The sequence below is a fragment of the Crinia signifera genome, chromosome 1 (assembly GCF_055691185.1).
Source record: "Crinia signifera chromosome 1, ASM5569118v1, whole genome shotgun sequence".
In the NCBI taxonomy this organism is placed as follows: domain Eukaryota; kingdom Metazoa; phylum Chordata; class Amphibia; order Anura; family Myobatrachidae; genus Crinia; species Crinia signifera.
In genome coordinates, this window is record NC_139217.1 from 404,112,711 (window position 1) to 404,137,149 (window position 24,439).

Genomic DNA, 24,439 nt, shown 5'->3' on the forward strand with positions numbered 1-24,439 from the left:
AGGCACAAACACACATGGCGATATGCTACTCCTGTCCTGCATGGAGCTGGAGCACAATACACCAGTGTCACCACGCGATGACAACACGGCCACATGTACCCCAGTGGAGCCAGAGACATAGCAGAGGTGAGCGCCATGGTTTCTAGTGCACCTAGAGGGTCCAGGGCTGGGCACCGTACTTGGATCTTGGGCAAAACGCCATGGTGGATGTGACAACCCTTAAGGGCTCGTCCGATTAAACCCATCTTCGAACTTAGATCGTCCCTTAAGATGATAAAGTAGTGTGCAAAGTTTGAAGATGATTAGTTAAAGTGTTCAAGAGTTATCGTGGAATATCAATACACACACACACACGAAAATCGTTCAATTATACCTATGTGGATCATCGGAAGGAAAGTTACATTTTGCCACTTTAAAACCAAATTAGTTTTTCTTGTCCCTGAATAGTTTATGTAAGCTATTCAACACCAAAACCATATTCACGATATTGAACTGCATAGTTTTCTCATGAATAATATTTTTATTTCTTACATTTCCAAAGAATGATGTGTCTAGCTTAGCAATAACAGCAAATGTGCCAGTTCTACCTCAGTGGTACAGATACTGTATGCTTAGATACACATAAATCAGCCCAGAACCTGAAAGTGCATGCAGCGTAAAGTATGCTTATATTTAAATGTAGAGTCCAGTTTAAGCCATATTAAGGAAGTACAGTAACCTTGCATCATGTTCTTCATGAATAAAGTACAGTAATGTTACATTAACACTGCTTATTTCTGATGCTGCCATGTTCCCATTATATGTACAGTATGTATTTATTGCTTATACAGAATTTTATCTGACTTGCAGAAATTATAATTAGTAAAAACTTCTGGAACTTCTCTTTTGAGACATCAGACCTGATCACACAGTTGCAAATTTGCATGGTGGCCACCACTTCCGATTGGCTTCTGAACCGCAAGATTTGAAATTGCTAACGAGCAGCCAGGTCCACGCAGCGGCTATCTCCAGTGTCCTGACTCCAGTCCCGGCGCATCTGCTTACCTCATCCTAGTGGCAGCACGGTTCACAGACATTGTATAGTCCTGGAACACCACCCGTCCGGACTCAGCTTAATGACCAGACTGTCCGCTGGTTTCCCTAACCTACAGTAAGTATTTTGTTGGACTATTTGAGAAAACCAGAGAAACTGCGGGAAATACATGCACATGGCTAATCTACAAACTCTGCACAGATAGTAGACACCGGGGCCTGATTCAGTAAAATATGCGTATTGGCATGTCCGTACAATGCAGATGAGCACTTGGTTATATAGTGAAGCACTTGTACAATAGCAATGCATTTGCTTGGTTTTGCAATTGCATTGTGGGGAGGTACCCGGTAATATGGGATGGCTTTGTCCTGTGCTGGTGTCCCTACCCCCCACATTCTAGCGATGGGGTTGTAGTTTTGTGGGGGAAAAATAGAACAATAAATGAATTAGGCCTCAAATTCATTAATTCTGTGCTTTTGTGTTGCTTCACTCATGTTAAATTACCCCCAATCTACCACATACGGCTTCACTGGGGTAGGAACTGATATGAACATTCACATATTATCTGTACAGCGCTGCAGACTATGGGGGTTATTCTAGTTCACTCCTTCTGGCATATTCCTTCTTAGATGAACAAAACCATGTGCACTGCAGGGGGGCAGATGTAACATGTGCAGAGAGAGTTAGATTTGGGTGAGTTATTTTGTTTCTGTGCAGGGAAAATACTGACTGCTTTATTTTTACACTGCAATATAGATCTCACTATGAAGTAAAATCCCACCGAAATCTAATTCTCTCTGCAAATGTTACATCTGCCCCACCTGCAGTGCACATGGTTTTGTCCATCTAAGAAGGAATTTGCCACAAAGAGTGAACCAGAATAACCCCCTATGTGTGCGCTATATACAGTAAATAACTAATTACAATAATAATAATAATAATACATCTGGCCCAAAATGATGTGAAAACTGATAAATGAAGATGCAATACAATCTTTTAACCACAAGAGGTCCTGTAAATTTTTATAAGCCAAATATACAGTAGTTACATGCAGTCCTACCAGTGTTGCAGAGAGTAAGCACAGTACTATGTGATAATTACTATATATCTATATTACGCATAATCAAAATAAACATATTAAATGCTTGTTTATTATTTGTCAACTTCAGATATAATAATGTAATAAAAGTGCTTTCATTTGAGCTACAAGCCATAAGAACAAGACTGAAATAGCAGAGGGGTTCAGTGTGATTTTCCTACATTCAACATACCAATGGTCAAAATACCGACAGGCATTGGCAGACAACGGTCAAAATACGATATGTTCAAAATGCCGACATTCATTATGCCGACACGGTTAAAATGCCAACACGATCAAAATGTAGACATTTAAAATGTTGATGTGCCAAATGTTGACATGTTTGTGTCTGTTTCTTTGTGTCTGTCGACATAGGTCGACATGGACACCATATACAGTAAGTGTACCGCATCCCCTTGTAGCTGCTTTGGCACATTATTATAATCCATCTCAATGCCCACTTGGATCATGAAGTAAGAACAAGTCGAGTTTAAAGAAAAAACATCCTGAAAATGTCATGTCGACTTTTTGTCATGTCGACATTTTTAATGGCTGCATTTTGACCAGGTTGGCAAAATGAATGTAGGCATTGCGAACATGTCAGTGTTTTAACTGTCTGACAATGGTTGTCGGTATTTTCACTGGCAGTATTTTGACTGACGGCAAATTGACTGCATCCATAACAGAGTCCACTTTGTAAAACCGGAACTAATTCTTTATTTTCAGTATACTGTATGGTGCATACAGTGGTGTTATACAATGCTAAATCAACAGGTGTCATTAACCAGCCAGTCCAGCAGGTATCAAACTAGCATGCCATAATTCTCTGACTCTAGGCATATAATGATATACAGATGGAAACCAGGGGCCAAATGTAATAAGTCGTAAGAATCAGAAAGTAATAGATTTTTGGAGAGTTTTCCTATTTTTTTTAAAAGTGGCAATCATTTACATGGCAAAGTCACACTGGTTTTGCCAAGTAAATGATTGCTGCTTTAAACAATGGGAAAACTCTCCCAAAAATCTCTTACTTTCTGATTCTCACACCCGCAATGATAACGGAGAACATCTGACCGATCTAATGGTTCTAGTTAGCTTAAAATAGACTTCCTACTTGCTACTTCCTACTTCCTACTTGCTAAGCGGTCGTTCGTTGCTTAGCAAGTGGCTTAATGCTGCCCGGCCAAATGCACGCCTCCCCCCCACCACCGAATCCCGTTGGTATCATGTGAGGGGATGTACATGAACACAAAACCTCGCATGCCGTCTAAGGGGAGAGAAATCATTCGCTAACCATCACATGATTTCTCGCCCCTTCGGAAAAAAAAGTCCATTAAAGAGGGGGCGGACGCTGACACCTTGCAATGTAAGACACCAGCCCCCCTGCTTTCCCAGGGAAATGCTCAGTTTTTTCATGGGACGCCTATAAAACACTGGGGGTTCCCCCTGCCCCAGCCCGGTGTACCCCCCCCCAACCTGCTCCCTCTGGAGCGCACAAAGTGGTTCTCTCCCGGGGTCTGCACATGCACATATAGGGGCATGCGCAGACCCCCCATCAGAACGCGGCCTAATTCGGCCCCGTCCGACCATTCCTGAATCACCCCATACAGTATGTCTGTTTTGTTATTTCTCCGTTTTGTTCTATAATCGTTAAACCAATTGTAAGTCACAACAGAATATGCTGCAGTATATAAGAAACTTAATAAATAAAAATACATACATCTGTGGGATAAATGTGTCAATGCTCGTTATGGGGGTGAAGCAGTATTGGCCATTATCTGCTCCAATACCACTTCTCACCCATGTATGAAGGAGGAGAAGTGGGCTCAGTGACAGGGGCGCTATGTTATTATCTTCACTGCTATAGCCTGCTGATAGCAGGGGGCAATGTACGAACAGTCAGCAGCACTCACCGTTCTGATACCTGCAGCTATCAATATAGACAGCTGCAGGCATCATTGCCTATACACTACAGCAGAGGCAGCTCTGTCCCTGGTTGTGGCATTTGCTGGTTCCTGGCTGCATGTGAGATCTTGCGAGACTCAGAAGATCTCACTTGTGCCCAGACAAGCCGGCCAGACAATGATACATAGCACATGAGCTTTATGCTGATGCCCTATGTGCTTTGACAGGGATTACATCGTGTGATACGGCTTTCCTGCTTTACCTCCATAAAGAGGCAAGGCAGCATGAGATATTGGGGCAGATGTATTAAGCTTTAACAAGAGATAAATCCAAGGGTGATAAGGAGAGATAAACGCCCAGTCAATCACTTGCTAACTGACATGTTACAGGCTGTGTTTGAAAAAAGTCAGTAGGGAGCTGATTGGCTGGACGTTTATCTCTCCTTATCACCCTTGCATTTATCTCTTGTTAAGGCTTAATACATCTGCCCCATAGTAACACAATCTGTGCCGCTATAGCACATTTTCAAAAACTGACAATTAAAATCCCATAATTTGGGGATGTTTAATCTTACCTACAGTATTATTAACAGCAATTTGTCAGTCACCACACAGCTCACAATATTGTTTTCATCTAGTTTAGGCCAATAGGTTGCACAGAGCTAGCTGGCTGACAGCAGTTGGAAGCACAATCATGTGGCAGTTCAACAAGCATGGAACAGAGTGGCACTACAGTGTCAGACAGGATGGCAGTTTACTAACCTATACGGCCCTATAGAAAGACCCCCTAGAAAGTATCCAATAATGTTTTCATTATTCAGGAACTTCAGATGTGTCCCACTACAGCTTTGCTGAATGTAGCCACTTGCTGTACAGGTTTTGCAATGCGAGCACATCATGGCATGCTGCAGCCGGCTCCCAATAGACTCATTTGAATGTGGGCACATGTGCACAAGACTTTCATTGAAGTTAATGGCATAATTGTATACCACGACTGGTGTGCTGCGAAAGGATATGCATCGCAACACCACCAAACACATCTATAGCATCAGTACAGGGAAAATTGTGATTAAATGTATAGTATAAGACAGGTAAAATAATGATCAATTTATTTTTAGAAAAAAAAAAAAATAACTAGAAACATGGACATATTGACCTTCTGTTTTGCAGCAAGTCAGAAGAGAAAGACAATAACAGAAAAGAAGAATGATTAAATTATTATTTTGTTAATTAATGAATTACTTAAAACTAAAATGTGATATGGTTTGATCAAGAGATGTATGCTGTTCTGCCGGGAAAGAAAAGGTTTTAAAATACAAGAATGAGTGATTGATTCATTTTAACGTGTTTTAATGTGAAAGTCATCACAGAAAAATATGTTGCAATTTAGTACAGACTTTAAAAATGTAACCAAACCAATAAAAATGTTCCTCTCTGCAAAGTAGACCATCACTGGTCTGGTTGAAACCACCTCAAAGTTGTTAACAAACCAAGCACTAAAGTGACAGGGCTTCCACTTTTGTGGCTGAAGTGCTTGGTTTATTTGTGCCCCAAAAAACAAGCTACCAATGGGCGTAAGGTAAAAACTATGACGGCAATACCTGAAGTAACAAGATCAACCTCATCATCATGCTCATCACTGTTTCCATCATCTTCACACAATAATAATTAATCCCAGCCATGATCCACCATTACAAAATGTCTGTACTTTGACGTAATGGCTGATAAAGGGCTCTCTTATGGAATTTCTAGATCATTTTGATCATCCATATACATATCGCTGTAGGAGGATAATTACACATTTTGTGTAAGTATCCTCCTACAGCGCTCACTGACAAGGTTCCCGGCTGTGCTAAAAACTCTTTCAAGTTCATACCGGAGGGTGGGTAGCTTAAGTAATGAAAAGCGGGTTGATACAATGGTTCCAAAATGGCTTTTTTCCCTTCCAGTAGTCAAAGAGACTATTTGACATGCCTATTTGTATGCTGTCTTTACAATAATCATCTACCATTCTTTGGATGATGACTTTCAAATGGAGTTACAAATGAGGTGTCACTAATTTTAGGCAATTCTTTTAAACCTGAACACATGTTAAAATTTTGAGAAAGCTGTTTTTTCCTAGCAGCAGCAGTTGCCAGAGAATCTGAAGGAGAAATAATTGTCATACCATGTACCACTGTTGCTGACAGCTTACTCATCAGGAGTTCTTTGCATCTCCTAAATCTGAGTCAGTTGGAAAGAAATACATGACAAATGAATTAAACCTAGGCTCAAGCATTATCACCAAGATGTAGTGATCAATTTTAAGATATTGTCAACCCTTGGATACCGGTGAAGCAAATAAAGGACTTGATCTACAGTATACTGTAAGTCAACATACTTAGAAGTATCACTTTGTTTCATCTCCTCCTCCTTCAATTCCTTGAGCTATTTTTCCAAAAGACTGATTAGTGGAATCATATGATTCAAATAGGCAGGGGTAAAATTACTAAGATGGGAGTTCTATTGAAGATGAGATGCTGCACATAGCTGCCAACTTCTATCTATTATCTTCTAGAAGGTCCTTAATAAATAAGAAGTAGAATCTGATTGGTTGCTATGGGCAAAATTCCATCTCTCAAAGAAACTCCCATCTTAGTAATTGTATTTGAGTCACAGACAGCATCTCCTTCACACCCCTGTCAATAATTTTAGTATTTTATTCATCAAAGCAGCTCGGCCCTTGACAAAAAATTGGACATCCAGGCTCAAAGCTATCAACTGAAAAACAAGCTTTAATTCTAGAAATAAGGAATATCCAATCTGGCTGCCAAGACGGCTGAATTAATCTTTTAGCTAATGAATTTGAGAAATACAACATAGATGTAGCCTCAATAACAGAAGTTAAAAATCCTAGTCAAGTAGAATGAGTTCTTCACAATTCCAAATTCACAAGCTTTAATATGTATTACTGTATGTGAGTAGAAATAATCCTCCATGCTAAATCAAATAAGTTTTCACCTTTTTCCACTTTTTTCAAATTTGGACCGTATTGCTAAAACATCAAATCTGCAACCTTGACCATGGCCTTAATCTGAGTCTATGTTCCAGCAGAGCCAAGAGCTAGACTGGTATTAATATGAAAATCACATAACTATATTATAGTTTGTGGGGATTTACATGCACAACGGGACCTGACGGGCTGGGTTGGAAAAGAATGCCAGACCCATACAGATGTGGTCAACTAAATAATAATTGTCTTCACTTACTTGCATTTGCAAACTACAACCATCTTGAAAAATGTAAAACACTCACAAAACCAATGATTATATGGATTTCGACTAATGGAAGAGACAACAATATGCTGGATTATTTCTTTATCCAAAATGGTTTCAGAGTTCCCTTCTTGAGAGCAATGCATGGATATTCAATTGATGTAAAACCCAAACCCAATTAAACACTTTAGAACCTATTAAATTTCCCAAGCCTGAAAACCAGGGTTGCTGGAAACAATATTGTAGTCAAACCCCAAAATGCAAATTAAATTAGAAAGTAATGGAAAAGCACCATGAATTGATACCACCACATAAGAACATTTAAAAGCAGGAGAATAGGTACAGGTGATAGTAAACCAACTTAGAGACATGTATGCAATTGATTGGAAAGATACCTATGTGACAGAAGTCATCAAATATGCCATAATAATTCCCATTCACAAAAAAGACCCTACACACTGTTAAAATGACAGAGGTATAAGTTTACTAACAACATTCAGCAAAATATTAACATCAGTTTCATGCTCAAGGATACTTACAACATGAGAAAACAAATGCAGAGAATTAATAGCTGGATTTAGGCCTAGTAGAGGATGCAGTGACCTTATTTTTAATAGAGTGGCAAATACTTGAATCATGCTTACAGTCAAACAAAGAACTTTTTCAAGTTTTTGTTGACTTTAATTGTGCCTTTGACAGTGTGGACCTAGAATCTATTTGTGTGCCCGCAAGGTGGAGAACATCGAACTGTAACCATTGCACTTCCATAATAAAGATGCCAAAAAAGTTGCCCTAACCTAATCCTAGTGGTGTGCAGTTTAAGAGAATCACTTGCCTTTGGCTGTCGCACTGCCAGAAAGCTTACTCTGCCAGTGCTAATGACAATTATGTTTAAATGAAGTCTTCATAGAGGTGATTGTCTTCATGCGTACTGCCATTGCCTTAAAATAATTACCTTTTTGGTCAAAATGTTCAATGTTTTACAAGAGTTATTAAAGCATGAGGTCATTATAGATCCATGGACAGCCCATTTGGGTCCATTAGACTCAAAATTATGTAGAATAGCTTAACAATTTATATTACACACCCCAAGGCAGCTAGATGTTCAATGGTGAAATTGTGTAAATAGTAAAAACCACCTCCAATCCATGCAATAAAAACTAAGACCTGGTTCATAGCAAGTATGGAAAAAATCACAAGACTACGCTAATCCACAATAAGAAAGATGAGTTTGAGCAAATGTGGTGACATTGGTTGACATTTTACTTCAGTTACTGTACTTAAACAACGAATATAGTTTTCATCTGTTCATGCATAGCATCGTAATGTAATTTAAACCACTTATATTTGTTTTTGTTATACTGTACATTTTCTTTTATTTTCTACTTTATATATGTATGGAAACATTGAACTAAGACATTATACAATTATTTTTTAATGCTTTTTTGCAATGTATGCGATAGCTGGAGATACAAAATGTTTTGTTGAGATTGTAAAAAAATTGCAATACAAAAAGGAAAAATGTTTTTGTTGAAATTATCAAAATTGTTAAAAAAGGAATTTTATAGATTCTCAGCAATTGTTTTCTTGTATTATTCTAAAAAGATGTTCCTGAATTAATTGTGAGTCAGCTGTGCAGGAATACACATTCTACCTATTTATTATACATGTTTTACAATACTCCATACAGTTTCAGAAAATGCATTTAAATGTTTATTTCCAAAGCAAAGCATTTGAAATATTATCTCCGGTAATTTTTCCCAGACAGTTTTATGATCAGTGGCTCATCTAATGTAAACTATTTGTTCTTGGCTGTGGACAATATTATAACAGTTAAGAGAGATTTGGGACACATTCTTAATTTTAGAAGCTGCAAGCCATAATCAGATAATCTTAGGGACATTCTTCTCTTTTGATGTTTGGAAGCCTGGGATGTATATTTCTGCCAAGACTGAAGAAAATCTGTTAATTAGTTTTTAAGAACCACATAGGTGAATTGCCAGTGGGCTTTTCATTTTTAAATTTATTTCCAGTAGAATAATTAAAAAACTAATTTGATTTAATTTTAATGTTTCAAGTTATATATGTGGCTATAGAAAAACAGAATGTCTAACATAAAGTTATGCCTATCACTCAACGGTTTTGTCCTGTACAGCATAAGTGGATCATTTCCAAAACACATCTGCAATTTATGTAATATGGTGGACTAAAATATAGTTGTGCTGAGAAAAAAACATTTCGAATGAAAAATTGTGGTGTTTTAATGCTTAGAATTCATGTACTTTAGTACAGTATGGCTACATGTAGTTATAGAAGTGCAGTTTTTTGAGAAATAAATGGATAAATAAGCACTGGCATTGAAATGGTGGATATCTGAATCACAGATGTTGTGTAAGGTTGCCAACACCATTGAGATATAGACCATGAATTTAATAAATGTTTGAAAATAAATTTAATGATGCAGCTAAAATCATGTAAAGTGGGCCTGTTTTTCTTCATACAGTATTAGTAACCTCAATAACATTAATAATTTCCAGTGAATTTTGAACACCCCACGGTTCACAGTATTGTTCACCAACATTGGCCAATGGCTGACTGGATAAACTTAACAACAAAGCAACAGCACAAACACATGTCAGTTTAAAAGACTATAGCACATTTATGAAACATTGCCATACAGCAGTGGCAGAAAGGATGGCAGATTAATAAAATATATGACCCTATAGAAAACAAGAGTTTTTTTAATAATCAAAAATGAGATCAGAGGCCTGGGGGTATTACAGGAAAGAATGGAGGTGGAGTACTAATATAGTAGAAGGCAGGAAACGGATTGTTTGATTAATTAATTATTTTAAATGATTTAGAACATTTTAGATGATTCATTTCAATTTTTTTTTACCTAAATGATTTTAATTCAGAAAATGAAAAATAGGGATAGGCTGATGTGGAGTTCGCAGCTATGCTGTAATTATTAATTTTCTTGTCTTCTCTTCGTATGTAAGGAATCCTTGCATATTAAAATTGTATTAATTAATTGAAATTATTAAGAAAATGTAAGCTGATTGATTTCAATTAATTTTAAATGACATTGATTGTGAACATTTTTGATGGGATAGTTGATTTGGACTAAGCAACTCTCCTGCAATTATTCATTTTCTTGGCATCTCTTTAATTTCAATCCTTGTCAGAAATTCTTGGTTATTGAATTAACATTGTATTCTTGTATGTTTGAAATGTGTTCGAAATTAGTAATGTATTAATGAAATTAACTAATAAAATGTCTATCAGAAAAAGACCCAAATGCCCCCCCCCCCCCCCCCCCCCCAAAAAAAATACAGTCCATTATGGAAAGAAAAGTTGTGAATTGTCCTTCTTGGATCCTCTATCCCGCTTGTATATTGTATCTTAAAAAGGAAAGGCATAGTTTAAAAAACAAGCACAGGGAATGTGCTGATGTGCTTGATTTATTTGGACACCCAAATATTAAGGTGGTTGAGGATGAGGGTGTTAGCAGCGGAGATAGCATTTGGTGGTCAAAACTGCTGGTAGCTGATAATTTATTGCTTGTTATTATATTTCAGATTGGGATAATTGTGCATGAATTTGCTGTACATTACAAAATAAAGATGAGGTGCCTAGATTTATACCACACCTACCTCTACTAAACTTAGCCTCACAAATGGAACAGATGCCTTCAAAAATGTTGTCATGGGTAAAAAAATTCCACACATGCAGATATGTCCTTGTACAATGTTGTAAGCTGCATGCCATGGCATAGCATGAGGTATCAATGATTGCACTTACACAAACTCATGATACCAATACTATGAATTGTGGAGTAAGTGACTGCAAGAGGCTGCAGGAGGCAGCACTGTTCCATGATGCATACACATCATGGCAGCCCCAAGATAAGCTGCCTTCCGGAGAAAAAACCCAAAGGAACATCCGCATGAGGTGTTTTTTTTGGTCTTCTGCCCAGACATGCCAATGGCCTTCTTTTATCATGGGCTCTAGTGGATGACGTATATAAATTACCTCAGCCTTAATAGTCTTCTTTTTTTGGAAGAGGGGGGGGGGGGTGATTTGTCTGTTATTGTTGCTATGTTGCACATAATTTTTTAGCCAATTTATACTGTATGTCTCCTGTATTAAGTACATCTATAGATACAATGTTCATTTAATACATTGTATCTATAGGTGTAGTTAATACAGGAGATATATAAATTGGTTAATAATAATTAATGTGCAACATAACAAAGGATTTAAAGTGTGAATAGATTAATATATAAACATACATAGCCATTCGTAACTTCATAACTTCTAAGTGAAATTTTTTATAAGAAATCACGTTTGCTATTTCTATAATTAGCATAATAAGCTAATTAAAATTATTATGTTTCCCTGTGTATGGCGATAAGAAAAACATATTTATTTCCATATGCCAACAAAAAAAGATCTTATTTGTTAATAAACAAATGAATATTCCATCTAGCAAACCTAATGTATTGCACATTACACAAACATGTGGAAAATCACAAATCAGCCTTGTGATGAAAGCAAAGGAGGTATTTTAATCCAACTGGTTCAACAAGGTAGTATACATATGGAGTATGAATGCTCCGACGTTTCGGTCCCAACATGGACCTTTATCAATGAGCGTTTTTCATCAAAGAATCTAGCAGTCAGCGGTGCAGGAACAACTTGGGTATGGACAGGGTCAGCCAGCCAATCTGACTGCCCTCCGGTCCAGCTATTTATACCATCAGTTGGGGACTTGATGCTGTCCAGCATCAAGCCCCCAACTGATGGTATAAATAGCTGGACCGGAGGGCAGTCATATTGGCTGGCTGATACTGGTGCAGAGGTCCCTGTGCATGTGCTGCTGCCGCACTTGGAAGACGCCAGGATCCCACTGCAGAGGTCCCAGTGCATGTAACAGCAGAGGGGCTGCCAGATAGGAGGAGGGAGGAGATCCCTGGGTGTATAAGGAAGATGCTGAATGTCCAAAAGGGCTACATCATCATACCACCATGAGTTTGCCTCAAGAGAAGATTGTAATTACAACTAGCACATGACTAATATAAAGGGCGTCATTATGAATGTGAGCAAGGACACTGTGTAGTATCTACATGAGGGGAGGATGTCATTGCAAGCCCATACCAGAGGGGTAACATGAGGGGAGGATGCCATACCAGAGGGGTACATGAGGGGAGGATGCTAATGTAACCCCATAACAGAGGGGTACCTTAGGGGTTGATGCCATACCAGAGGGGTACATGAGGGGTGGATGCTATACCAGAGGGGTACATGAGGGGAGGATGCTACTGCAGCCCAATAACAGAGGCATACATGAGGGGTGGATGCCATACCAGAGGGGTACATGACGGGTGGATGCCATACCAGAGGGGTACATGAGGGGAGGATGCTACTGCAGCCCCATAACAGAGGGGTACAAGCCACTAGGGTTGGGGTAATAGGGTGGGTACTGTATTTCACTGAGGCTGGGGTGAGTACACAATTCTAAACAGGTCTATAAGTTTGAATGTCAGTGTCCAATCCCTACCTTTACATTCCAGCAAACATGGGTAGAATGAGAAAGTGGCAGTACTAAAGAACAGACAGAGTGACATCACCGCAGGCTGTATGGCAAGATGCACAATTCCCATACTACTGACCAGCAGTAACGGGAGCATCGTGCAAGACTACCAAAGATCGTCTGAGGTTAAGGTATGGAAAGGGGGTAATGAAAGTTGTAGCCTGCGGCAGCTTCCTAAGGGCTCTTTATTTATTAACAGTTTATTATATAGCACAGCATATTCCTTTGTGCTTTACAATGAAGATAGTGATAGAAACAACTGGGTATTTCCAGACAGTCAAAAGGGCCTTGCTCGCAATACATTAATCATTAATCAGTGGCACAGCAAAACTGGGGTGTAAAGTCTATTTTTTTTCTATATGATACAGTAACAGTGGTCTTATGTCACTTGCAAAACTGGGGTGTAAAGTCAATTTTTTTCTATATGATACAGTAACAGTGGTCTTATGCCCCCCCCCCCCCCCAGAAATGACTAAATATTACATAAACATTTTCATTTTAAATCTCTTCCAGATGGCAGAGTTGATAAAACTAAAATTATTTGTAAACACTGCAACGTTGATTTGTCTTATCACCGGAGTACTTCGAGTTTAAAGTATAATTTACTGTAAATGCAATACATAGCGTTGATTCCAGAAAATCACCCAACGATGTATCCAACGTAGTCTGAGGCTTCGGCAGACTACGTTGAATACAGCGTAAAATCACCCAACGATGTATCCAACGTAGTCTGAGGCTTCGGCAAAGAAGTATATATAAACAAAAGCAAGAAAAGCTAACAAATAACGGTACTCTTTACCTAGAAGGGCGCCCGTCGCGGGCATCGCGGGTACATTTATGTATGGCCGCGACGCGATGCCCGCGATTTCCCATTGAAACCAATGTTAAACATGGAAATCGTGTCGGTCGCGTCGCGGCCGGCCATAAATGTACCCGCGATGCCCGCGACGCGATGCTCACGATTTCCCATAGGAATCAATGTTAAAAGGCGCGATGGACCCGATTTTACTGTTAAATGGCTCAATCCACCCGATTTGGCCATAGGAATCAATGTTAAATGGGCCACAGAGCCCATTAACCCTTAAATGTGCCCCCAAATTTTTAACGCCACCCCACGATCCACGCCAACCCGAAGCGTGGCGAGCGCGGCGAGCCCGCGAGGGGCGGCGGTACGCGTCCTCCGACCTTTTCATGCCCTACTATCCACTAGGGCGTGGTGTGAGAATATAATAGTGTGGCGAGCGCAGCGAGCCACCGAGCCCGAAGCGTGGCGAGCGCAGCGAGCCCCGCGAGGGGACGCGGATACCTTCACAGTTATGCGCGTCCCCTCGCGGGCTTCACAGGTGTCCGTGGCGACGCGGACACCTGTGAAGCCCGCGAGGGGACGCGTCTACCTGTGAAGGTATCCGCGTCCCCTCGCGGGGCTAGCTGCGCTCGCCACGCTTCGGGCTCGGTGGCTCGCTGCGCTCGCCACACTATTATATTCTCACACCACGCCCTAGTGGATAGTAGGGCATGAAAAGGTCGGAGGACGCGTACCGCCGCCCCTCGCGGGCTCGCTGCGCTCGCCACGCTTCGGGTTGGCGTGGATCGTAAGGTGGCGTTAAAAATGTGGGGGGACATTTAAGGGTTAATTTGGCCTATTTGGCCCCAAATCGGGTCCATTGAGGCATTTAACAGTAAAATCGCGGTCAATCTGCCGTTTTAACATTGTTCCCTATGGGAAAATCGCGGTGATCGCGGGCATCGCGGCCATCCCGATTTACCCGCGATGCCCGCGATGACCGCGATCACCACGATTTTTACCCCCGATCACCGCGATTTCAATCGCTGGCGCCCTTCTAGGTAAAGAGTACCCAAATAACTTAGCGAAGTGGATAGCTACAAGCTGCAGGCCAATTAGTATTGTGGAAAATGTCGGTCTCAAGAACATTCTTAGGATCGCAACGAATGACAGCACATATGAGCCTCCCTCAAGATGCACTATCACAAGAAAAATACATGACTTGTATGAAAAGGAGAGACTGGACATGGTAAAAAGCGTCTGCAGAAATGAACAGCCACTGAGGGATGTCCTCACCACACACAACACCAAGATTGCCATGCCAACCAAAGCTGAAATGGAAAAACTGCAGAGGTTGGAAATGCTGGAACCCTGCAGGTATATTTTACATACATCATATATTTCATTTTCTCATTGTCCTGTCTGTAAAAAATATAGCATGAATGGGATGTAGTTATGATGCTGGCTCTCGGTATCCTGTCGGTAAAAATCCTGCAGGGACGGTTAATGGTAGGGGGGTTTAGTATACTTACTGGGGACTGTCTAGGTTCTGAAATGCCGCTGTTGGTATCCACGAGAATTGTCAGTTCCGGTCTCCCTTACCCAACAAAATGGGTTTGAATTTTTGTTTTGCTGTTGCAGGTATGTGACTGAACTTCTGGGAGATGAGAAACGTATGTTTCATTCTCTGTGGTTCTGCCTGCTTTTTGACATCTCTCTCGGGTTGCTCAGATGAGGACCCTGCCTACGTGGTCAAATGTAAGTCTACATTCATAACAGACCTGGAGACATTCCAACCTTGCATATTTGAAGATTGCTAGCGCATTGGATCCAAGATTCAAAAGCCTCAAGTGTATACCCAGACCTGAAAGGGGTGAGGTGTGGGCCTCAGTCACCAACTTACTCAAGGAACAGAGGTTTGCTGCAGAGAAACTGGTGGAAAGAACAACATCAGAGCCACCAAATAAAAAGTTAGCCCTATTGGCTGCTTCATCAGAGTCTGATTCTGAACAAGAGGAAGATTCAGTTGAGAACAGTGTGCATCGATACAGAGCGGAGCCCACCATCAGTACATGTCCATTAGAGTGATGGTCCAAACGTGCAGGCTCACACAGCAGGCTGGCCTCTATTGCACAGAAGTACTTGGCCACACCTGCAACACCAGTACCATGTGAAAGGTTTTTTTCTCTTGCTGGTCATATTGTGCAGAAGAAGAGAGTTTGTTTATCATCTGAAAATGTAAATAACCTGGTGTGTCTTAGCAACTGGCTTGGTGCAGAGGACTAAATAGGTTACACATCTAAAAGATGTCTGTCCAATCTGTCTGGTGGGAATAAAATCTGGTAATGTATGAGGGCATATAACAAGCAACCTTTTCCTCCAAAACACTGAAACACAGACAATGGGCATTCGTCATTCATTACATCCGTTGTATTGATATAACAAATTTCTCCAAAACAATTGTTTTTGTCTGTTTTCCAATGTTTGGGAGCAAATGTTTGATTGTTGATTGTTATTTGCTCTCAAACATTACAAGATTTTTGTTTCCAACAGATTCGACAGATATCTTTTAGGTATGTACCCTAGTTGGAGAAATGGACACTAAATCCCATCTGTGTATTCTTTTTTTGGTGTACTCGACCACTTCACTGTTACAGGGATACTTGCTACTGTACATAGGAGCAGATGTCTGAAGAAGGGATAAAGAAGTGATAAAGCAGTGATAAGTGCAGGGTGATAAGGTACCAGACAGTCAGCTCCTGTCAAATCCATAATTATTGACCGGTGTGTTATCACCTTGCACTTATCACTGCTTTATCACTTCTTTATGCAGACCTACTCAACATGATTCCAGGAGGGATATAATGCTCTGTTTCTGGATGTCCCTCTTATTTTATGATTGCCATCACCTGTTTTGGTACTTGTGTATTATCATGGCGCCCGCGAAATCGGCCACAAATCGGCCACAAATCGCATGCAAAAATCTGATGCGATTGAGCGGCCGATTTTCGGCCGAGCACAGTGAGCCCCGCTAGGGTACGCAGAAAACAAACCCGAAGCATGGCGAGTAAGGGTGTAGGATCATTGAATTGATTTAAGGTTACTCTGGTGCTAATCTCTTTGAGAGTTAAAAATCTGCAAATTTAAATTAATTAAACAATACAAATTGTAAAAAACAAAAAACATTTTTATGTGTGAGGCATAACAATAATGTCGGTTGGGGGGGGGGGGGTTTGGGGGTCTGTGAAGAGTTGGGATTGTGTTTAATCACAGATTTTCAATTTACAAAAATCCCCTCAAAGAAATTCTGTTGGTAAAAAGTATTTTGAATTTCATTACACAAACCTCGAAACACTGCATGCACTGGATGTATAATAAATTACATTTATTGGAATATTTTTTTTTATAGCAGATCTATCAATTAGATTTTTGCAATAAGAAACTATATATTTTTAAAAATAATTTCCATTTTGCTGTCCTCAAATGCCAATTGATAGATATGCGCCTTGTAGGCATAATCCAGATTTTACACAAATTGTTAAAATATTACTCTATAACCCGCTCAACGGTCAGTCAGAGACTATTTCCCCAAACAGAGATAACATTGTTGAAATGTGATGCACAGCAAAACTGTCATCTGCTTTCCTATGCCTTGGTTTTTGTGCAAAATACATACATTTCTAAGACCTATCTTTTTTGGCAGTGGAAAATCTCTATATCTCTAAAAAGTTAATACTATTGCATGCTGTCATATAATTATGTTAATTAAAAAATCAATCAATAATAAATTAGCTTGTCCCACAAACCTCCTCCACCACCTACCCAGGCAGAGATTAGACTGACATTGTGTTCATCATATTGTGCTTTGTAAGCAGTAAAAATGTCACCAAACAAGGTAATATTACCATATAATGTCGTATAATTCCTCTAGGGAACAAGGCCCCTCTAGAACAGTTTTCTGTTTTCACAGCACTGCTCAAGTTTTGCTTGTTCTAGGACAAATTCAGATACATTTATAAAGTTTTTACTTTGTTTGTTTATACTTTTCATCATGACAGTACTGAAAACAAAGAATGTCACAAAAAAACACATCCCTTTGAGAACTTCCACATATCAGGTTAGATTTTTTTAAGCATATTTTGTAAAGCTTTCCGGTACTCTTTACTTAGAAGGGCGCCCACGATTTTGATCGTGGGCATCGTTAGTAAAAAATCTCGGGCATCTCGGGCATTGAATGCACTAAAAAATCGGGTGCGATCAACCGACGAGATGCCCGAGATTTCCCATAGGGAACAATGTTAAATGTCTCAATTGACCCAATTTTCCTGTTCAATGCCTCAATTGACCCGATTTTTCCATAGGAAACAATGTTAAATGGGCCACAGAGGCCAAATAGGCACCCTGAAGTGTATAATGGCCACCCGAATTGTTAACGCCACCCCACGATCAACGTCAACCCGATGCGTGGCGAGCGCAGCGAGCCCGCGAGGGGCGGCGGTACGCGTCCTACGACCTTTTCATACCCCCACTATCCACGTCGGCGTGGAGTTGAGAATAGAAAGTGTGGCGAGCGCAGCGAGCCACCGAGCCCGAAGCGTGGCGAGCGCAGCGAGCCCCGCGAGGGTACGCGGACAGCTGTGAAGCCCGCAAGGGGACGCGGATACCTGTGAAGGTATCCGCGTCCCCTCGCGGGGCTCGCTGCGCTCGCCACGCTTCGGGCTCGGTGGCTCGCTGCGCTCGCCACACTTTCTATTCTCAACTCCACGCCGACGTGGTTAGTGGGGGTATGAAAAGGTCGTAGGACGCGTACCGCCGCCCCTCGCGCGCTCGCTGCGCTCGCCACGCTTCGGGTTGACGTTGATCGTGGGGTGGCGTTAACAATTCGGGTGGCCATTATTCACTTCAGGGTGCCTATTTGGCCTCTGTGGCCCATTTAACATTGTTTCCTATGGAAAAATTGGGTCAATTGAGGCATTGAACAGGAAAATCGGGTCAATTGAGACATTTAACATTGTTCCCTATGGGAAATCTCGGGCATCTCGTCTGTCGCATCGCACCTGATTTTTTAGTGCATTCAATGCCCGAGATGGGCGCCCTTCTAAGTAAAGAGTACCAGCTTTCCTAGTGTAGTAATACTGGATTCTCCACCCCGAAATTGAATACAAAATTTGACACCGATTCCTTGGGTTCAAATAACATTGGTGTAATTATTTGATGTCTTGAGTTTTATAGGAAGTCCCTAAAGTAATGGGATAGAAAAGGATATTGGGAAAATATGCAAGAAGAGAGAAACAAAAAGAGGGGGAATAATAAGCAGCAAAAGAAAGTACAAAATAACAAACATTGGGCAAACGCGCAGGGGAGTAATGTGTTGCATTTGCGCATGCACATTTATGCACATGTGCAGATGCTGGGTTCAAGTGGGCACGGTGAACTGCTACCGGTAGTTCACCATCCTATTCCCACCTAGCTATGGGGGCATGGGGCAGCGGCGAGGGGCAGTGTTTCACGGGTGTTCCCATGCAAATGGGGTCATAACGCGGGTGCCGGGGACGGGCAGCTGATGCCACCATGTGTCAGCTGCCCGCCCTCTTCCCATAGAGAGAACATGCAAAACACATGGCCATGGATCGATATAAGCCATTTCTGATTATATTGCTAGAAAACTGATTCCTGACAAGCTAGGTAAACCAATAAATAGAAAAGTTTTCTGGTAGCACACCAAGTAACATTGGCAATAAGACTTGAACACTATGAAGATAGACAAATTAGATATAGATATATTTTTTTACAAAATTTTTTTTTTACTATTGATATTATTAAGTTTCTTAGATAGCACAGTATATTCCAGTATACTTTACAATTTGAAACAAAAGTGATAGAACAAAAAACTTTATAATAACAGACATAAAGGTAGGAAGGCCCTGCTCACAAGCTTACAATCTATAGGGAGACTAGCTATTGTATAGAGTGTATACAGGGGATGTACTGTACTTTATGTTTCAATTTTTTTATCCTGCTTTTGTTCTAAGCTTAACCGCTAGCCATGCCCATGGTGTGACTGGCATACACCTCTCTGTGGCAGTCCAGAGAGGACTGCCAGATCTGACCACAGGTTTTTTTTTATGTTAAACCCCATGTCCTGTATCCCCTTTATGTTGTGCAACTTGGCCATACCTTGAATCTCTAACACACTTTGTGTAGGGGCTGACCGGTACCCCGGCGGTGTCGGGATTGCGGGTATTAGTGGCTGTGAACCTAATGTGAAGCCAATCAATGTCCTCTACTCCCTCTATGTTAAGCGACTTTGCCATATCTTGCTTTCCTGACCCACTTTGTGTAGGGACGGACCCATTTATGGGCCTCCAGAGGGGTTGGGATTAGGAGTCTAAGTGGCAGTGAACCTAATCTGAACCCAATCAATGTCCTCTACCCCCTCTATGTTATGCAACTTTGCCATTTCTTTTTTCCCTGACTCACTTTGTGTAGTGAGTGGATACCCCTTATTGGGCCCCCAGCACACCCATGGGTGTGCTATGCTAGGGGTGTCTTACCCCCCCCCCCCCAAGTATTTTTCTTTCAGATTGTAAATCATATGTGTAAATTAGTGTAAATTGCTCCAGGTATTCCAGAGATATGCTGGAACACAGGGAGTATTTCAGGTTGGTTTTCAAAAGCAAACTCCTTCTTTCATGGACAAGACCATGTGCACTGCAGGTGGGGCTGATATAACATTTACAGAGAGAGTTAGATTTGGGTCAGTTATTTTGTTTCTGTGCAGGGTAAATATTACACTAACAACTGGTCTCCCAAGAACCTGGCAACTACTGACACATCATAGCTCAATTCATGAACTAAAACCCCATTGTTTATTTAATTGATTATTTGTATGTTAAGGTGAGTTAGTTTATTATGTTGAGTGCTGGGCCCCCTGTATTTGTATTTACTAGAGTGTGTGGTCACAGGCCACTGCACCCCAACCTGGGAGGTGTGGGTGCTGTTTGCACCCCATTCTTGGGAGTGGCGAGTGCGGTGGTACATCTGTATCTCTCTGTCTCTCTCTCTCTCTCTCTCTCTCTCTATATATATATATATATATATATATATAGAGAGAGAGGTATGGGGGGCGGCGGCACTCAGCAAAAATGACACATGTGTCATTTTTGCTGAGTGCCGCCGCCCCCCATACCTCTATACTACGTGGGATCAGCTTCCCCCCTTGGAAGGCACCAGCGCTTTGTACATTACTATCAAGCGAGTCCTGGAGTGCCACCTACAGCATCTTATATAAATATATATATATATATATATTATACTCTCAGTCAGTTTGGAAACATTTTACTCATGGCATCCGTATTATATACAGTATCTGCAACCCTAAATGACGATGGAAGGGGAATGCAATTTCACCCTTTGCCTTAGGCTGCAGAAAGGGTAGTATCACTCCTGGCCAAGTTGTACATTAAGTCACGTTAAATACTTTAATTCTGTGCAATTGAGCTGTTAGTGTTACACCTGCCAAGAGCTAAAAGAGTGAGCTGGATGTCTGCTGATTTGCTTCACGTTAACGGAAGCTTAGTTAATCAAATTATTCAAGTTCCTTAGTCAGCAATTAACTCTATGAATACTTCTTAGCGTTAATAAGGTCAGTGTTGGACTTTCTGATAATGCTACTAACCTGCAAACTGTAGCTTCAGTAGAAGAAAGCTGGTGAATGAATATGAACAAAACTCCATAAGAGTATTACTAAATAACCTGAGGATAAATATGATGTCAGGATATTACAGTACAATGACCTTTGTAAATAAAGGATATTCTAATGTACTGTAAATGAAATTACTTATCTGGGAGTGGCTTTTCGCCTCGAGTAAAAGACATTTACGTTCACACTACGAGCTGTTATGACATCTTACATTTGATATCACACTCTTAAAAGCATAAACCACAGAGTTACAAGAAAAGAAAAAAACTTATATATCTCCATTCTGTCAATGCAGATGTACTTTAGTTAAGTTTGGGTCTGCTTTTCTCACTTTTCACTTTTTTCTGCTTTATGTTTAAATCCTTAAAATAATTATGAAGCGCAGACCGTAATACAGATGGGGCAACATGTGCCACCATACAGGGCACCAAAGGGCAGGGGGTGTTCTTCTGTATTATCTGTCCAGTTTCCGTTTGAATCAATCTCAATGGCAGCTTTCTCCTCTTTAATCCACGGCATCACCTAGCTGCCCCAATATCACGCTCATGCCCTTAAGTACTTTAAGTTACACACTCCTTTATTCAAGGCACACATTTCAAAATACTCCCACAGGAGTATACACATACAGGAGTCAATAGCTTCATGGGCAAGGTTTCTGACTGCAATATGGAACGTAATTTGTTTGAATACTGATCATGACAGAATTTTCAAATGTGTGTTTTAAATAAAGGAGGATGTAATTAAATGACAAAGAGCTCTCAAATAAAGTTAATAAATTATGTTATAAGAGCTGGTCTGGACAACCTGTAGCCCTCAAACTATTGTGAAACTACATGTCTCAGCATGCCCTGCCAAAGTTCTAGCATTCCCTATACATAAATGTATACAGTATTCTTGAAATATTGCATTTACCTTGCATCAAAATATTTATCTGCACTTCCTAAGAGGTTGCCCTGTTAATTGGGTCCAACCAGATATCGTCTACCACAATACATAAAGGCAGCCCCCCTCCCCCACCAGATATGACACAGGTGCCACTGTAGTGAAGCACAGAAGCGTAAGGTACTAAGCTGATATGTTGCTGTCGGCTTCCGCAAGCTGAACCCGTCCCACTGTATGACAGGCAGTAGTGGAACTGTCAGAACTATTTCTTGTATGAGAGCCCTCCCTAGCCTCCTGCCCTTCCTTCATGTAATTTTACTACTTCTCTATCCACCCATCAGGAGGAGGGGGAGGGGCACCAATGCATGTTCCCCTATCTGCACTGTAGTCTGCCTCCTGATATAGAGAGGAACAGTAAGTTACCTGGTGCACACATGACATGGCAGACATGAGAAGAGGAGCAGCCTGCAGCACTGGCAGTCACCCCACAGGCATGCAGAGGAGCAGACACTCATCTGAGGCTCAGGCTAATTCTGCTGACAGAATGTGTGCTGGGGGGAAGGGGGTTATAGTAATTTGTGCTGGGGGGAAGGGGATCATAGTAATGTGTGCTGGGGGTAAGGGGGTCATAGTAATGTGTGCTGGGGGTATAGCAATGTGTTTTGGGAGGGTCATAGTAATGCATGCTTAGGGTCATAGTTAAGTGTGTTGGGGTAAGGGGGTCATAGAAATGTGTGCTGGGGGTGTAGTAATGTGTTTTGGGAGGGTCATAGTAATGTATACTGGGGTTCATAGTCATGTATGCTGGAGAAAGGGGGTCATAGTAATGTGTGCTGGGGGTGGTGGTTATAGTCATGCATGCTGGAGGGTCATAGTTATGCATGCTGGGGGGTCTTAGTAATGTGTGCTAGAGAGGTCATAGTAATGCATTATCTGGGTCATAATATGTGCTGGGGGAATATAGTAATGTGTGCTGGCGGTGGGTTCTATTAATGTTATTTCTTAAGACCACCTCCGCTGTTTGTCGTGCAGTGCTGGACATTTCCAGGTTATTGGGAAAAATAAGACATGAGGATGGTTGGGAGAATCTTGTTGGTGGGACACTCAGACTATAATTATTAAAATATAACTTTAATAGGTTATTCCAGTATTGTGCCCGAATGTATCATCCGTTGGTAGTCTCTGGTGACAGTAGGAGTAATAAAGTTGGGGGGTGATGTGGGTACTGACAGTGGCGGTGTCAAGGGTCCTAAACTCTGGTGGGTGCTGAACTTATATTCGGTTGCTGTTTGGGGAAAGTTCCGTCCGTGGCTGTTACGAGCTGTGTCAGGGGTAAGGGTGGATGTGGGCAGCGTCTCAAAACTCCGGCGGCTGCTTGTGAAGAGTGCCATCTATAGCTGCTATATTGGGCAGTATAGCAGCTATAGATGACATGAGTAAAGGTGGACGCGGGAAAATGCAGCATCCTGGGTAGAGGTACAATCTAGTTGTACAGGGAAAGAGATACTCCCGTTTGTTCTCAGCGGGAGCACCAAGATGATCGTTTCACACAGCTTTTTTCAATGGTGACCCAGACACTGGCCAGACATGACCCTACAGCGGTGTGACAAACTATGTCCTTGTCCATCTAATTCCCAGACTTCACACCCTGGTGTTAGTCTGTAGGGTATTGGATAGATGCCTGTGGGACTGATAGGTAGGCTATATGCAGCAGCAGGTAATGGATCAAAATGCCCTATGGACAGTTTTTTGAGGCATAGCAAAGGAGGGCTCTATATAGCAATTTAGGGGTGCCAAACTGCGATGATATCTTGCCCCCCCCCCAACCTAGAAATGTTTTCATGCTCCTGTATATGTGTGTGTACTGTATAAACAAAGGCTAATAAATATTAAATGTTTTTGCATGTTGTTCACTTTAGTGGCAGTAGTTTTTTGTTCATTTCAGTTTTCTCCAGTTGCATTTAATTTAATATGTCAGTGTGTTAGCTATTACTACAGTCTAGGGGCATAAACCTACATTTATTCAAATTAAATTTCATGGGTGATTTTATGGCCCAGTTCACACTCTTACTAAATCTTCTGAAGCAAGTTATACTGATAATAAGGCTATATAGCTATGTCTGATCAGGAAATATGGACACATTCCTTCTAAGCAATCAACAAGGTCAATAATAAAACAGATTGGAAAAGGACAAATGTTATGTGT